At 44.6% G+C, this 17,981-nt stretch overlaps 1 long non-coding RNA gene across 1 annotated transcript; it reads left to right on the top strand.

Annotated features, from left to right (window-relative positions):
* Positions 1-206: 206 nt before the first annotated feature.
* LOC134475133 (uncharacterized) lies at positions 207-17,600 on the top strand. The gene is made up of 4 exons (XR_010046102.1): positions 207-1,549; positions 2,778-2,954; positions 4,836-4,963; positions 15,134-17,600. It is a non-coding gene; the product is annotated as an uncharacterized LOC134475133 (long non-coding RNA).
* The last annotated feature ends 381 nt before the right edge of the window (positions 17,601-17,981 follow it).

Here is a 17,981-nt window from a genome sequence, read left to right as displayed (position 1 = left end):
ATTAAAACACGCACTTCAGATACATGAGTTATGGCTGTTTTTCAAAGTATATTTTGTTAGGTTCATAAGCAATTTTGCTATAATAACTTTTTAAATAGAAATTAGATGCATGGCTAATAGCAACTGTAAAAAAAAAGAAGTGCTAATAAAAAGAAAAACCCAATTTCCAAACATTACTGGCTACACAGCGATTCATGGTATGGAAAGGCACATAGCTTCTGGTAGAAAGTTTCCAAACACACAATGTTATTATTATTTCTGTCCTGGTATTTCAAGTATACCAGGTCAAAGACAAAGAGCCAAGGCTTTTTAAAAATAAGGTTTAATACCCGCAGGTTGATTTCTAACCTCAGCTCAGCAGTGAGGACCGATGAAGCATTCACATCCCTCTACCTTCTCAAAGGATTATGAAATCTTACAAGAAGAAAATCCACAGTAGTCACGTAATTCTACTTCAGTGATTAGTTCTGCTTTTCTGTCCTTTTATTCCCTCATTAAATGCGTGTATCCTGAGCAGCAGCTGTGCCAAGGAGACCTCCGAGAAAAAAGGAGTCGCACAGTGGTTGTGCTAGTGAGGTTCACACAACTGGGTCCCCCATTCTGATGAGCTTGGTGGAGGCTGCAAGCTGCAGAGCCTGAGACAAGGGTATTTACAATCACGTATTATGTTACACGGGGGGCTTTTTCTACAGCTCCTCAAATGATCTCACACTGACAGTTTCACTAATAGTCACAAATGCTTTGACCATGCCGGGCAGCTCCGAGGACTGTTCATCGCTGTTCCTGTATACCGCTCCAGATGTGAGTAGGGGTTACCTAACGACGTCATCAGAAGGTGTGTTGGGGTCAAAATGGACATCAAAATCTCTGAACTCTCTAAAGCAGACTCTTCAAAGGAAGCCAGTGCTCCCTGGGATGAAGACATTGAAATTAGCGTGGTGTTTCCAGGAAGGTCAGCGGCACAGGAGGTTCCACAGTAACTACAGCAGTGCTGACACAGCTCGGGACTCTTCTCCAAGTTTGGAATTTCTCTTACAGGAAGCATAAGAGTCTGACTGCATGTGCAGCCCAGCGTGGATTGCGCAGTGTCTATCACTTGCATGGCACTTGCATGGTAACCTCAAGGAACGAAGACTAGGAACTTAGGACTCTGGGAAGCCAAGCCAGCACCTCCCCTCCCTGCAAGCGGAGGCAGGGTGGCAGCCTGCAGCCCTTCCAGGGGGAGAACTAGCAGTGTCTCCTGAGATCCACGCCATGCTGGAACTTAGGACTCTGGGAAGCCAAGCCAGCACCTCCCTTCCCTGGTAAGCGGTGGTAGTTTAGCCCACTGCAGCCCTTCCAGGGGGAGAACTAGCAGTGTCTCCTGAGATCCACACCATGCTGGAACTTAGGACTCTGGGAAGCCAAGCCAGCACCTCCCCTCCCTGCAAGCGAAGGCAGGGTGGCAGCCTGCAGCCCTTCCAGGGGGAGAACTAGCAGTGTCTCCTGAGATCCACGCCATGCTGGAACTTAGGACTCTGGGAAGCCAAGCCAGCACCTCCCCTCCCTGGTAAGCGGCGGTAGTTTAGCCCACTGCAGCCCTTCCAGGGGGAGAACTAGCAGTGTCTCCTGAGATCCACACCATGCTGGAGCTTAGGACTCTGGGAAGCCAAGCCAGCACCTCCCCCTCCCTGCAAGCGGAGGCAGGGTGGCAGCCTGCAGCCCTTCCAGGGGGAGAACTAGCAGTGTCTCCTGAGATCCTAGCCCTGTTGGAGCTTAGGTCTCTGGGAAGCCAAGCCAGCATCTCCCCTCCCTGTGAGTGGAGACAGGGTGGCAGCCTGCAGCCCTTCCAGGGGGAGATCTAGCAGTGTCTCCTGAGATCCACGCCATGTTGGAGCTTATCTCAATCTCTCCCTTATTCTTTAAAAAAATTATTTAGTTATTTCTTATGTTTTTTAAATAAGGGGAAAAATTTTTTTAATTAGCATATATTATAGTAACTCTTTTTGATTTACTGTTAACTTGTTTTGAAGTCCTGTAATACCCCCACGATCTTGTTTTGACTGATTAGACTCTGTTCCATTCTATATGATAGTATCAAGTTTGAGGGTATAAGCACCTACTTTGAAGGCAATAAGATTCACTAAGATGCCCATTCTGGTTTGACTGTTGTCTCCTTTGGAAGTCCTGTAATGTTTACAATGCCTAAGTTTTATTGGTCTTGTTCTCTACTGTTTTGTCCAACTTTATAATATCTAATGAGATAGACTATTCTTTTTAAGGAAATAAGAGACAATTTTGATAACCATTGTTGATAACCTTGTACTCTGTTCTACATCATGTGCTATGTCTATCCTTGGTTTTGAGTGGCAGCTTTGTTTTCCATATTTGACTATATTCTCTTCCCCCCAAAAAAGTAATAAGGACTAGGAGTAATAAAATCCAAAATGTGTAAATTTTGTTGTAAAAAAGAGAAGGAAAAAAAAAAAAGAGCTCTATGGATATAACAGCAATTGTGTTTAGGGGTGTTAAATAGCTGACTATATTAATGTTTTTGGATCATTGAACACAGCTGTTTGCAGTCTCTCTGTTTGAATGTTCACTTTGTATTCTTTGATACTGTGATTTGAGCAACTATTTCCAAGATGATAATATGTAATCTATTAGCAGGTGATTTCTTACTATTATGTTTTTTTTTTTTGTAGTTCTGTATTACGTGTACCCTTACACCACTTTGTTTTGTTTTGTGTTTTTCTCTTTTTCCTCTTAAATAAAATTTAAAAAAAAAAAAAAAAAAGGAACGAAGACTAGGCAAGACATTTATGGTTTAATGGGCACAAGGAGAAACACAGTACAGAAGCTCTGTTCCCAGCAGGCTGTGTGGCCACCGCCTTGGGTAACATGCTGAATCAAAGCTGGGGACTCACTGCTTCAAGTCCCAGGAAGAAAGAAAAACACTGACAAAGAGTGACGAGGTATTTTCTTGTCATCTAAAAGCGTCTTACATTTATTTTAAGAGTCTTTTGGGTGTTTGTTTGTTTTTGAGGATTTAAATTTTTTTATTTATACATTATTTTTATTCATTATATTTTAAAGAAGTTAGGAAAGGAGGGGGAAAAGAAAGATAAACAAAACAATGCACCTGAGTTTCAAAACAGATTAGCTGGATCATTGCAAAGTCAATACATTGTGTATTACGTTTGTATTTGTTCAGAGTACAAGATACAGGCATGATATCTTGTCCTCGAGGTATTAGCACAAAACATTCATTTTTTATGATTTTAAAAAGCAAAACAGAAAAAAAGGATAGAAATGATACAGAATTTCAAAAAATAGTAGGAAATTAACACTAGTTAATATATTGCATTCTTTTTAAGGAACTAAAAGAAGCTAGCTGCATTTACCTCTCTTGTGTGGACATGTATTTTTTCCTTCTCTTCTTTTCCCCCATCAACATTTGTCTTTTCTTTTGGTTTCTTCCCAATTCACAACATCTATTGTACATTTGCATCCTATTTATTTGTTCATTTTTTCACACTAGAGGGACCTTGCGGTGTTTACCCATATCGGTCTGATTAATTTCACCTACGGGTACAGTCTCCAGCTGTATCCATCTTCTAATCTTATTTCCGTGCTGAGTTTTTTACTGTATCACTTTATTGCATACATAAAAAATAAAATATAGCAAAATAAATTGAGGCAGTAACAATCATGCCACAATTGCTACCTAGTGGGTAGTAACTGTAAAACACCAAAGATTATTATATGCATCCCAATTGAAGAGGTATTAAAATGTTAAAAATGTATTTTGGAATCAGCGAGGTGCATGTTTCCTGCTCAGGCTCTAAATCGGTCCTCAGTAGAGTACAGCGGTTTTAACTCACTTACTTGGGTGCGAGGGGCCGTGTTTAACCAGCCCAGCAGATAAGAATATGCATCGTAGAGTCGGGGAGACCAGCAATTAAACACTGGCTCCACGTCTTACAAGTTCTGTGACCTTTGGGCCAGCTAACAAGTGGTTATGCGCTCTGAACCCGTACATTGAATTGGAGACCATAATTACCACTGCCTAAGTACTAGCTGAAATCATGTAGCTAACACACCTAGCGTGTAACAAACCGTGCCCTTGTACCTCGCAGTTCTGTTACATAAAATCACGATCTTATGCTGTGAAGCTGTGAATTGCAAAAAACCTTGTTTCTTCCCCTCCTCCAATGATAGACTCTTCAATGTCTTTCAGCTTAACCTTGTTCAAGGACTTGGATCCCACCACTACTAATAGAACAGTACTAAAATAAACAATTTAAAAACCAGAGTAAAGCCATGTTAAGAAACAGAAGGTCGCTTCCATGGAAATGGGAAGGGGACCAGGGACAGAGGAGGAGGAGAGCGAGGAGCTAAGGGGAGGAAGGTGATCAAGAGGCTGCGTGCACACATGCAGAGGCCACACCGAATTAATCCCACGCACTAACAAACACCTAAATTAGTGCTCTGGCCTAAAGTTACTCTAAATAGGTACAGATTCGTCAGGAAGCATAAGGAAACCTGACAGAAATTCACTTTCTGAATGCCTCCCTTATCTTTAAATATTCGAACACTGAGGAATAACGAAATTAATTCCTAATATATTCCTGCGATCTTAATCATAGCATTTCAAGCAGAACTTAGATACCATCAAATGAGCTGCCCCAGCCTGGAGAAGTAGGGACTGAAAGAAAAAGTGAGATTAGAAAACATGAAAGCCCGCCTTGCAGACAGCCTGGCCCCCAGAGGCCCGAGAAGGAGGCAGGACGGGGTGCCTGCCCCAGCTGGTGGCCGCCATCCAGGGGCTAAGGTTTCTGCTCCTTTGCTCCCAGGAAGGTGGAGCCAACTCAGCCACTGCCTGGAGCTGGGGACCTGTCTGGGGCATAGAAGGACAAACTCCATCGCACGTTGCCGTCTTCAAAACAGGTGCTCAGCTTACCAGATACAGGCCTGCAAACAGGTCAGTCAATACAAGCACTCTGTTCTTTCCATCGATTAATCGGATTAGGAGCCCAGTTATCTCAGCCATCCTGAGAGAGGACGGGGAATACATGTATTTTCCTTTTCCCCATCTCACTTGTTCTTTGGGGCAATTTCTTTCCCTTTTGCCATGTCTATCTATTGCACCTTTTTTCCTATCATCTTGCTTTTTCTTTTAATCTCTTTCAAATAAATAAATAAAAAGTCATTACTGTGGACAAATGCAAAAACTGACAAGTAAATAAAACTGGCAAGACTGATCAATTTAAAAAAGAAAGAAGGACACACGGCATCGCCAGGGGCACCTCTGGCCCTCCTGGAGGCCGGCCAGGCCGGATGTCCTGCGGCACAGAAGTCACTCCCAGGCCTCTCATGAGTAGATGAGAAAGTTTAAACCTGGCGATGTTCTCCCATTTCCCATGCCTGGGCACCACCGATAGCCTTCACCAGACAGATACAGACACAGATAATCATATAGAGGCAGAGAGAGAGCGCACCTGATGTTCTTCACCACTGGGATGAAAAATTGTTTTTGAAAATATATTTCTCAGCTTCTCAGCTGGGAACACTTTGTAGTCATTTCCACTTAAAAAGAGAGGAGGGAACCGTTAGTGCTCTGGGCAGGGTGAGCAAAGTGTTCAAGGAAACAAACCTTGGAAAGGTGCACAGTATTCACCCCCACTTCGCCAGTGGGCGTGGAGCTGTCTGCTTCGTTACTCATAAGCCCTGATTTCAGTTCGGATTCCCGCCTGCTAAACATCCAGACTGTTCCGAGCCCTGTGGGCTCCGGTAAGTGACAGCACATGTGGATGGCAGTGCTCAAAGTCCCCCCTTTCCAGGGAGCACTGAAGCTACCATTCCTTTGACGTCAGGGATTAATCAACCTTTGCTGAATGACCATGTGGCCCGTAATACAATCCGATGCTCAGGTAATGAAAAGGCCCATCTGTGTGCCCAGAGGTGACAGGCTCTCAGTGCTGATCCGTGTGAACCTGGATGCTGTAATGAGGTCAAACACGGTAATAAAGCAGTTTTCCAGTTAACAGAGCTCACATGCTAAAGTCTCAGGGCCTTCTAAATCATTTTCATAGTTTAAAACCCAAGATACAAAATCAGGCACCAAAGTAAACGTTTTTGAGTTTTCTCTTGTTCTCTTTCACTTTTTGTTTTTTCGGTTTGTTTGTTGAGACAGAATCCTTGTTGAGACAGAGTCCAAAATGTCCCACAGAAGGCCTCCCAAGAAGCCTTCAAATGTACACAGAAGGTTTAAAACCTGGAGGTGTCTCCACTCAGAAGGCTGAGGCAGGAGGACCACTAGCAGTCCAAGGCCAGCTTAGGCTACATGGCAAGATTTAGTCAACAAATAAATAATCAGTAAATGGATCCAGGCAGAGTGGCACATGCCTGTAATCCCAGAACTTGGAAGGCTGAGGCAGGAGGATTGCTATATGTTTGAGGCCAACCTGGACTACAAAATGAGCTCAAGGCCAGCGTGAACTGCATGCATATCAAGACCCTGTCTCAAAAAGACAAAGAAAGAAAGAAAGAAAGAAAGAAAGAAAGAAAGAAAGAAAGAAAGAAAGAAAAAAAGAAAGAAAGAAAGCAGCTCTAGGGGGAAGTTAGAGGGGAAAGCAACGAGAAAGAGCGTCACCTAGAACTACCCAGAGCTCAAGGGCAGTAATCTTCCAGGTACAGCTCGGGCTGTTCTTGGTGAACGTTTACCCAACAGGGTTTGTGTGTAAAGGGATCTGATCTCACCCAAAAATACCAGCCTCACTGGGTCCGCAGCAGCCTGACATCGCAAAGCACTGGTTCCTTCAGGCCCAAATAGAGACAAATGAGAAGCTCTACTCTTGTGCCAGGCATTTGCACACGGTGTGAATGCGTTCATTGGATTGGCCAGAATTTCCAGAAAATACCAATTAGGAAAACACGCACGTCTGAGGAAGAATGCAAGCCTGGACTTGGCCTCTGGGAAGACTGAAGGTGGCCGGCCAGGGGGGAGCAGGGCCACCCTCGGGTGGGAGGCCCGGGGACCAACTGCTCCAGCCTTCATGAACACCAGTCAGTGTCAACGACTCTGTGAGCCCTTAACATTGCAGAGGGGCATGGACAGATGGCATTTGTGAGAACGTGAGCTAGGAGTGTGATGCGATCCTGGCTAAGCTCCCCCAGGTAGGAGCTGCTCACTCCGGGGAGCTGCTGAATGACTCGGGAAAGATGAGAGGCTACAACCCCAAACCACAGACTCCCCACCACAGGAAACCACCCATTCAGGTCAACGGGATCATCCTGCAAGTGACAGCTGACTGTCATCTCGCAAAGACCAGGAAATGAGTTTTGTGTGATCTTTTCTCCATTCTCATCTTGGCCTCCCTACAGGGGCAGCAGAGCCGACCACCATAAGGAGTTTCCGAGACAACGCGGGGACCACCGCAAAAATGCTCCGGCATTTGGGAAGAGACTGAGTGAAGGGGGAGGCCGGGGAGGGGAAAGGCCAGGACCCGGGCTGCAGGCGGCAACTCAAGGACAGGACCTTGGAAGAGGCAAGGGTTTCCTGCTTCCTCCAGGCTGGCATTAGTCTTCCTCCATCTGCGCCAAGGCTAGGGGAGAAGGCGACACCCTGATTCTGTCCCTTCCCCAGTCCCTAAGGGCTGCATCACCAAGAGAGTGCAAAACCACCAGGGAAAGGGGGCAGAGAAAAGCAGAAGAGGCGTGGCTGTGTTGTTTCCCATCACCAACAAAGCCACGCCGGAAGTGGGCAACATTCATGCTGCCACATGTGATGCTGGACCAATCAGAGACAGATGACAAATGACTTTATTTAAAATTAGGTTCTCAGCACCAAATCTGAGCTGTCTTCCTCCCCGAAGCACCCACAGGGTTTCAGGGCCATGAGGTTGTGTTGAAGCTGCTGGGCTCTGTAAATACCACGCAGGGACGGTTTCCAGCAGACAGTGCTGTGGCCAGATGCACTCAATGGAGCTCTTGGGGAGCTCCGTCCCCACGACACAGGCTTTAGCACTGGGCCCCGAGGCTTTGTCTGATGTACACAAATAATTTATCAATTCCTATGCATTTTTTTCATTTTAAAATGAAAAAAATTAAAATGATGATACAGAATTTCAAAACAAAACCATAGAGCCACTGTTCTCTAGAAATGATCTTGTTCTCTAGAAATGTGCTTGAAGTTTGCCCATGCACCTCAGAGTCCATCTAACACATGAAAAGTTAAGCCACCTTTCTTATTTCAAACAGCAGAAAACTCTGAAATACTGTTTCCAGCCATCTGGAGGAGAAAACTGCAGTGTGGCACCACCGTGCCTCCCTTTTGTACCTTTGAAATAACCAACAATAGTCAGTTCACAATGGTCAAATCTGTTCTTGATGACTTCTAAACCAGCCAGGGTTTGGCATGATGGGGTATCCTGTACCAAAAGCTGCTGGAATTTGAAACTTCAACAAAAGAAAGTCCAGAGTTTTTCCTTTGTCAGAGAAGCTCTTTTCTTAAATAAAGAATGAGATCGACAGCTTCTTATTGCAGAGATTTTTGCATACCTATAAAATGCAATTTTTAAGATGAGAGCATCAAGTAGGTTCTTTGTTTCATTTCCCAGAATTCAACGCTGAGCGAGAGATTTGCAAAATCCACCTGGGCTTTGTTCCTTCAACAGCGATGCTAAGCAGAAGCACCTAGGCTTTGGGGCGTTAACTGACGCTGTCTTCGCCATGGCTTGTGCAAATGGAATGATTCAGTGTTCCTTTGGGACCTGTGAGAGATCCATTTCATGCACCCTCCAGGATGGGACTGAGCCCACAGCAAGCGTTCTGACCCTGATTCTCTGCATCGTGCTTCCCCACGCAGCGTCCTCTGCTGAGGAAGACCTGGCAAGGGCCTTGCTGGATCCTCTTGTTATCAGATGACCAGGGACCATGAGGCCGTCCTTCCTGCAGGCTGCCCCAAAGCACTGATCACAGGGCTGCACTTCTCAAAAACCCTAGCACTGTCAGTGTTGGTAAACATTTTATTATTCTACATCTAAAATATCTTACTCTCATTCATGTTGCTTCTTTTTAATCTTCAAAGTTTAAAAATTGTGGTGACTGCTTAAGTCAGCGCAGCACAGAGAAGGCCAGCTAAAGAGAGAGCGTGGCGCGGTGCACTGTACTTGATTTGCTTCCCCGTCCGAGCCGCAGCCTTGCCTGTGGCCGGAGAACCGACTTCAGCTTCAAGGAAGGTGTCACCCGTAACCTATGCGGTGTGTTCCCCTGTGAGGGCACGGGTGTGGGCACAGGCTTTTAATGACCTTCCATGTAAATGTCAGACATGCGACTTTATTTTTGTTGCTCAAGTAAGTTTGATTTCACAGACTCCGCCATTGTGAGTGAGAGCATCTCCAAAATATCTGAAAGAGTTGTGGTTCTAATTATCTTAGAGAAACTAACAAACCTCCTGAAAATCTAATGTAGGAGAAAAGAGACCGACCCGTGCATCTCTCCACCATCCACATCGTGGCCATTATTTTTATTAATCTATTTAAAGAAAGCAGCATTGTTATTATTTTCCTTTGTCTACTTTCTTTTTTCTGTTTGTTCTTTAATAACTTCATGTTTAGATTTTTTTTTGTTATACTCTTTCATGACTATGAATTTTCCACTAGCACACCTCTAACTGAATCTCATGTTTCTGATAAGCCATAGTCTTGTGCAATGGTAGTTCATGAAGATGAATATTTAGTTAGGAATATCAGCAGACACCTCTCCTAACATACAGAAAAGGCTTGCCCATGCCAAGCAGGGAAATACAAGTCTGTATCCAGAACTTGGGAAGTTGAGGCAGGAGGACCACCACATGTCTGAGGCCATCCTGGGCTACAAAGTAAGTTCAAGACCAGCCTGAGCTTTACAGCAACACCCTGTGTGAAAAACAAACAAAAAGACATGCATAAGAATAGGGCCAATGCATATAACAAATTAAAAACCACTAAGTCAGAAAAAAATTCAATAGTAAAGCAATGAACTCCCAAGTTACAACAGAAAAGAGATCTTTTTTGGTAAATATTATTGAATTGGACTTTAGCAAATTCAAATGGAAGAACCTTGACTAGTCCGATATTAGTAAAACATAAATACATGCTTTCCCTCTAGCTGTCATTCAAGAAGAGTGTCTTCATAAAAATAAAAGAAATTAAAAGTAACCCCAAGGCCAGGCACATGCCAATAATTTCAGCACTTGGGAGGCTGAGGCAAGAGGATCGCCTCATCATGAGTTCAAGGCCAGTCTGCGCTACACAGTGAGTTCAAGACCAGTCTGAACTAAATACCAAGACTCTGCCCCACCCAAAAACAAAATCATCACAAATGATTTTTTTTTACCACTCTGATGCCATGATATTTAAAAGAATGATCCACAAATAGCATTTTAGTCAAGTCCTGGACAGGAAACAGATGGAACCCTAAAGATAATTCAGGAAAGCTATTTCAACACTCAAGATCATGACTAAGTGACTATTTATAAGATATCCTGGGGTGGTAGGGCCCCACAAAGGACAATTCTGTAACCCCGGTTTCCCGACACCCAGGGGCTGTGGGAAGGTGACAGTTATTATAAAGGAGCAGAAAATCATGTAGAAGCCACACCAAAGAAGTAGTTACCATCAGTGAAAATTACATCAGCCCAAGCCGCCTCTGCATGGAGAGCCAGAGAAGCACATATCTTGACTCCTCACTGATCCCCAATAGTGCCCACAACTCAAGCGGAAAGCAGCTTGTGGTCAGTCACTACAGTTCTGACAAGGCCATCTCCGGGGAGCCCTCAGGCCAGGGACAGGACCAGAGCGGTGGCTCTGAGAAGGCACAAAGGTTAAAGAGATCTAAGGAGACCTAAAAGCCTGACGCTATGACGTGAATCTGCATTTTAGCGCAGCTATTTAACATCTCCCTCTAGTCATTTTTTTTGGCTTAACCTGTTTGTCCACGCGGTATCACACAATCAGTAACAACAAATGTCTATCTTAAAAAAAAAGAAAAACAGCTACACACAGTGCACTGAGAAGTGAGTGTGTTGGCTGGGGTGCCCAGGGCGAGGGTGCTTGCCCGGATGCTTGAGGCTCTGCCTGGGCCTGGCCTGTGTCTGTAGGAAGGAAGGGAGCTTTCTTCCCTCTCAGGGTGATGAGCTTGTCAGGGCTGCACTCAGGCAGCTATCAGGGGTCCGTGATCCTTTTGCCTTCAGTTCAGTCTAGCAGGGAGCATTCCCACAGCGAGCATTCCCACAGCGAGCATTCCCACAGGACACAGCCAGGGGAGCCCGGAGCAAGGCCCAGGCTGCAGGTCCCTGCCCACACCTGCCCTGCCAGGAGCCCCCGGTACAGTCCAAGTGGAGGACCCAGCCCAGGGTCATCTCTGGTTGTGGGTTCAGGACTCCACAAAACAAAAGGAGACAGAGATTCCAGAAAGTGGACAGCTGGAGTACTCTGCTACCTATCACAACTCTTGCAGATTTCCTTAGTCTTAAGAGTTTACAAGATCGTGAGTCTCATAACTAATAGATTCACTCTGGAAACTCTTTTCAGAGGAGCCTCATCTTTTCTTGATCTGAAGTCTGCCTTCGCTAGTGTATTTGAATGTGGCCTAATCAGACATTTTTCAGTGATAAGGGATGATTTCTCAGTGAGTCTCTCCTGAAATCATTTCTTTCTCAAACACACAAGGCAGGACACGCTATCACTTTCTCTCTAAAATGTTCTGATCTCATAAACAACCAGACTTCAGTGTTCCAACAGCCAAGCAGTGAAGTAAACATTCCTCAGTGAACAGTAAAGTGTCATGCTTTACATTTGTTACTTGTACTGAAAAGGACAAGGGTATAAATCAACCCAAGATACTGAATAAAACCTTATCATTTGGGCAGAATAAAATATAGGCAAATATATTCATGTTGGAACTGCAGAAGTGATAGCCAGGCCTGCTAAATACCTAGACAGAAAATAGTTAGAATCTGACAGTGAAATTCCTGTAATTCTCACCATGGCATGAATTTCAGCCAAATAGATTATAAATTCTTCCTACAACTCACCAATAATTCCTAGAATTGTGAAATTCTTTGGAACTTGTTTTAATACCTATGTAGTACATAGTGGTTTCTTAAACTTTTAATTTTTATTCTTAGGAAAAACATTAGTTTATTCTGCATGGACAATTAAATCCCTTTCCTTTTTATAAAATAAAGGTAGGAAGGAAAAACAATTACCCTAGTAAAATCACTAGCAATGTATTCATTTTATGTGTCTAAAGACCCTTTTTCATCAATCTGTGTATTTAAGAACTGCCTACTTGAAGATTAACTCACATTTTCTAAGTTACTTTACAAATACAGTCGCTTTGGCATAGTTTTAGTAGTCTGTCAAAATTTCTTGACTAAATCATTAGCAGGTTGCTGCTGAATGGTAAATCATCCATTTTTCCATTTGTACAGATCAGTGTAAGCAAGCATCTTCAACAGAATTCTTGGGAGTCATCTCCGTGTGGTTGTTTGTATTCAGCTTACTCCCACACTGTCTTCTTTCTCAGACTTTAAGTAACATTTCCTACCGAGATGAAGGAGTTCATGTTTTTAACATTTTGCACTTATTTTTGAAAGAACAGTTTCTATGCAGGTGTCATATGTGAGCTTAGCAGAATTTCACTGCTTTGATATTTCTGCAAAATTCTAAAGTAATCTTGAGGTCACTTTGAATGCTATTTTCCTTATTTATCATTATGTATTTCTACTCCTGTTCATCTCTTCTCATGTGATTCAGAGAGCCCTGTTGTGTAACCTGGTCATCAGGTTGCTTTTATTTCTGTTACTATGATCTAACACTTAGCCAGGAAGTAACCCTAACTGTAAAATCTACAAGGCCTTTCTTTCAATCCATGGAAGAAGATGGTAGGCATTTTTTTAAAAATCTGCTACTCGGTGACATATAAAACCAAATCCTTCTGCATTAAAAGCATTCTTTTCAGATTCAAACACAATTTTAGAAACGTAAAGCACAACTGAATAAAGAACAACTTGACTGGGACAAGCCAAAAGTATATTCCAGTAAACCATAGTGCATCTTGCCAAATTCAAGATTTGTCCTCTTATACCCTAGGAAGGGCAGAACATTCATTTTGAAGTTATTTTAAATGTAGTCTTCCAATAAATTAAAAATGTTTGTTACCCTACATTAAAAGTATCAGGACAGCACAAAGCCAGTGTAGTTCTTTGTCTTCACAGAATGAACCATATGGTCTTGGGAGCTGGATCATCCGGAGACCACTTAACCTACATACACACCCACCTCCATCACCTCCGAAGACAGCTACATGAGACACAGCCCGGCCAGATGGAGATCTAAATCCCATCAGAAACAAACTCCACAATCCACCACTCACTGTCAGGAAATGCTCCTTTATGTTTCAACTACAAAATGCGGGCTGCAGATTAAGCCTATTTCCTCTACTGCTATTCCTGGTGGAGAAGAAAACCAGATGGACACCATCCGTCTTGCAGCTGAAAAACAATAATTAGGTCACTTCTTTCCCTCCAGCATAAAACAGGAAAAGAAAACCTTTGGGGTTCTCTTTTGCATGCACTATATTTCACTTCATAATCATATTTAATCCTATCTGAAAGGGCAAGCATATACTGTTTCAGAAATAATATTAGGGATGAGCTTCCTTTGCAAACCCCACTGCAAGCAGTGTTTGGTCTTGGGTATCTCATCTTGCAGCCCCAAGAGACCTCACTCCTCCTCCTCCTCCTCCTCCTCCTCCTCCTCCTCCTCCTCCTCCTCTCCTCCTCCTCCTCCTCCTCCTCCTCCTCCTCCTCCTCCTCCTCCTCCTCCTCTTCCTCCTCCTCTTGCTGCTGACTCATAACTTGGGATGGCTGCAGCAGTGTGTAAAGTAGGAAAGCTGGGTCTCCAGACCCAGCTCGGGCCAGCACTTTGTTTTGTCCTGGTACACAGGGCACCTGCAGTGGAGCTCCAGGCTCACAGCACATTGCGCTGTCATTCGGCAGAGGCACTGGTTTCTCTGAAGGAAACTAAGCCACGCGGAGCCCACAGTGGCAACGGAGGGAAAACGGCTCTCAGCACCGAGCACTCAAGTTCCACAGCAGTGTGTCACACTCCAGAAAACCCGGGAGACCAAACAGCATGAGCATAGCAAGGAAACCTGAGTGTAGGGGGCGATGGCGTCTTCAGACCTGGGCCATAGGAAGAAAGCTTTAGGAAATAGAGGACACAGAGGAAGCCCCTGTTATGGATTAAAAACCAATGGCCAATTTAGCACAGCTGAATTAAATCAGCATGGTACTGCATGTAGATGACCCACCCAAGCAAAGCTGCCGGTATAAAAGGAGAAGTGGAGAGGAAGAGCGTGGTGTTGTGGGTTCTCCTAAGTGGTGTTTGGAGCCGTTGGTTCTCCTGGAGGACCTTGTTGTGCTGGCTCCCTGATATTTACTCCGCGGTTCTCATTGGAGGAGCTCAGGACCTCACTGTCACTGTGTGGTACTTTTCAGGGAAGCCCTGGTCCTTATTTTGAGCATTACCTCCTGGTTCTGGTGTAGAACCCTCAACCTACTGGCACAGAACTTTCACCCCGCTGGCACAGACTTTCTAGCAACCATAACTGACCCGTGGGCCTTCCTAGCACCGATCCATTTTGAGTACCATACTTGCATGAGTCATTGTCATGGGCTCTAGGACTTCAGCTGGACTCATGCAGGACACTGCCATGGGATCCAGGTCCTTGGCTGGATTTTCTAGGTCTTTAGTGATGTGGACGGATTTCCTGTACTTTCTTGCATTTAACTTTGGGTGACCATCATAAAATAATATTAAGAATTATGTATCCTATATGTAATTGTCCTCCTGACTATAACACCCCCCACATGTTGGGTCAGAGATGCAACAGGGTGACAGGGGACTCAGCAGAGAGCAGGTGGCAGCGGCATGGAGCTCACATTAATTGGTTTACATTAGCTGCCTTGGGGGGGGGCAAAATTCATCCAAAATCAACCCAAAGTACTTCAAACGCATTTCTTGAACATTCAATAGACTTGAAGTATTTATTTATGCATGTTTGAGCAGCTACTGAAGTATCCACTGTGTGTTCTGGATCCTAGGAAATAACAGGGAGCAAAAGAAGAAAAGAAGCCTGCCTGGTGGGACCGACACTCTAACAGGACAGGTGATGGGAGCACACACAGCCAGTGGTGAACACCACAGTGCAGAAACACAAAGGTGTGGCCCTGGAAGATCACAAATATCCTGCTTTCCGTGAATCCAAGAATAAAGCCCCTTCAGATGCACCCTGCTATGAAGCAGATGAGGAGAAGACCACACTGCAGCATCCTCAAATCCACAGCCTGTGCTTTGCTGCACCCCTTGCAATCTGATTTCTCTGTCTACTCCATCAGGCTGAATCCCACCCTGGTGGTGTATTAGATGATACAAATGCAGCTTGGCCAAGCTGAGGACTTTCCATGGCCGGACCATTATGCTTCTGATCACCCATCAGAGCCATGATGTCTCCGAAGCATGGCTGCTGGGTCATCACCTTGCCTTTTCCCTGTTCGATATTTTTACCCACATCTTGATGAGGGCATAGATGTCATGGTTATCAAATTTGCAAATAACACCAAACTGAAAGGCAGAGCTAATGTGTCACATGACAGGATTAGGAATCAAAACGATCTTGACAGGGCAGAACAACCAGATAAAAACCGCAAAATGAAGTGAACCATCAGGCTATGATCGAAAAGCAAACAAATAAACACACACACACATGAATAGGGAGACCAGGTACCAGAGGTCTCTAATGAGGGAAGGAAAAATTAGAGGCTTTAGTTGGTCTCCAATTAAACAGTAGTCAACATATCGATACAGCTGCATAAAACATCTTAGGCTGTGCCATACAGCATTACCTACATGGGGAAAGGCAATATCAGTGGTGGAAGAGTACTCATTTTGAGTCCCATACTTAAGAATAATACTAATTTTTTTAAGTTTTCAAAGAAAGGTGATGGGAAATGCAGCTGTCCTATTATATAAGGAGTTGCTGGGGACCTGCCCACTATAGGAAACGGCACTTATGGAAAATTAATACATATTTCCGAGCTTTGTAAGTGGTTCCTACTGATAAGAACACTTTGTCACTTCTAAACCTGTTAACTTAGGGCCTCAGCAAAGAACTTTGCCCTTTTATGGCTCAGAGTATTATATGTAAACGACAGCTAATATCAATTCTTTGGGTTATTAGAACGATGAACAAAGACACATTGTAAATACGCAGTACTTTACCTGAACACAGCCCATGCTCAAAGCGGGTGGGTATCTTTATTCTCACCTCCCTAAGAAGTAGAAGAGAACAGGTGGAGGAAGGAGGGGGCCCATACCACAAAAGCATAGAGGCTTCTGAAATGTTTTGTTCCTTTCCATGAATTTGCCATGTAGATGCTGACTGACTGCCTGGGAATTTGAGAAGAAATTTTTCCTCTGAGTGAGCGTAGAACTAGAAATTTTCTACATTCCTTTCAGTGGATAATTTGTGAGCCCCTTATAAAGGCAAGGTTTTTGAAGTTCTGAAACCCTCTATGCATGTGGGTCACATGTCAGACCCTCATAAAACTAGAATCTATGGAAACAGTTACAGTTAAGGTTGTCTTCCTGATCTGTGCTTTCCTCCGGGACCCATGCTGAGAGATGGCTGCATCCGTTACCTCTTTCCACAAATGGGGAAATGAGCAGAGACTGGAAATTTACACAAGCTCCTCAGGGGCCAAGCAGAGGTTCAAACCCAAGCTTCTGAAGTGAAAGCCCGCCAGGCCCACATGCTCAGCCCCCAGATTGTCCTTCCCCCACTGATGCAGCAAGGGGATCCCATCCTGAGAGGTTTGCAGACGCCCTGAGGTTTCTCCATGACCACCACGCTGTCCTCCAAGTGCATCTAAGTTAAAATAAACTTGACGTCACAGTTGCCTCGGTGGGTGAGCTGAGAAGTGTGTTCTGCACAGTCAGGGAGTGTCATGCTCCACTAAAACTCGCTCTGTGAACTGGTGAGGCTCTCCTTGGGCCCTGATGTGTGTCCTACTCCTCCGTGTTGGGCAGCACTCACCCAGAGGTGGGTTCCCGCCCCGGTCTAGTGTGCTCTAATTCACCTTGTCCTTACCTTGTCCTTACCACTCCAGGCCCACACTACTGAACATGCACTTTCTGCCATCAATCAGCACTGTCCTCAGGGCCAACAACCGGGTGGACTGGACTCTCCAAAGAGTGGACCTCATCAGCTGGAGGAGCTGCTCCCCCCAGGGGCCACGGCTCAGGAGCAGCCCTTGCTGTCTCCCTGGTTCCAGACGGGCGTAGGTGGGGGGACAGGATGAAGGATGCCTGGTTTTGTAAGGTGGAGGTACTGCTTACTCAGAGCAAATCTCAGTGCCTGGCAAAGAATAGAAAGGCACAGCACGGGAGTGGGCGCATGGGAGGGAGCAGGAGAAACGAGCTGCTGAAGCCGCAGGGACTGGTGTTTATCCAACGAGTGGGCTGCCGAGAGGAAGCAGGGGAAATTGGTAGGAACAAGTGAGAAAGTTAAAAATAAACTGTGTTCAAAGAAGTAAGATTCTCTGACACCTTTAAAAAAAAAAAAACAAAAACAATTTTTTTCTGTTTATTTGGGAAAGTTCTGCTTCCTGCTTGTTGAAGTTAGTTTAAGTTTTGGGTTCCTGTGTCTGTGTGTTTAATCTTCCGATACAGGTGCATTTCAGTTCCCAAATGCTTACAGCATCCCTGAGCACCCTCGTGCCTGAAACCGGAGGAGCTCTGTGTTCTGTCTTATGAATACGTTTTCTTTCCCTCTCCATGGAACGCTGTAGCTTAGGACTTATTTGGAAGTTTACTTTTGAAACTAAGGATAATGATCTACAAATATTTCCCTGAGAAAGACTTCGTGTAAGCAAATAGCTTTTGTGCATGGAA

This window comes from Cavia porcellus, unplaced genomic scaffold (genome assembly GCF_034190915.1).
Source record: "Cavia porcellus strain 051 isolate PalLab524CR breed Dunkin Hartley unplaced genomic scaffold, mCavPor4.1 scaffold_120, whole genome shotgun sequence".
NCBI classification, from domain to species: domain Eukaryota; kingdom Metazoa; phylum Chordata; class Mammalia; order Rodentia; family Caviidae; genus Cavia; species Cavia porcellus.
The sequence above is the reverse complement of the archived record's forward strand: the minus strand, read 5'-3'. Positions and strand labels throughout refer to the sequence as shown.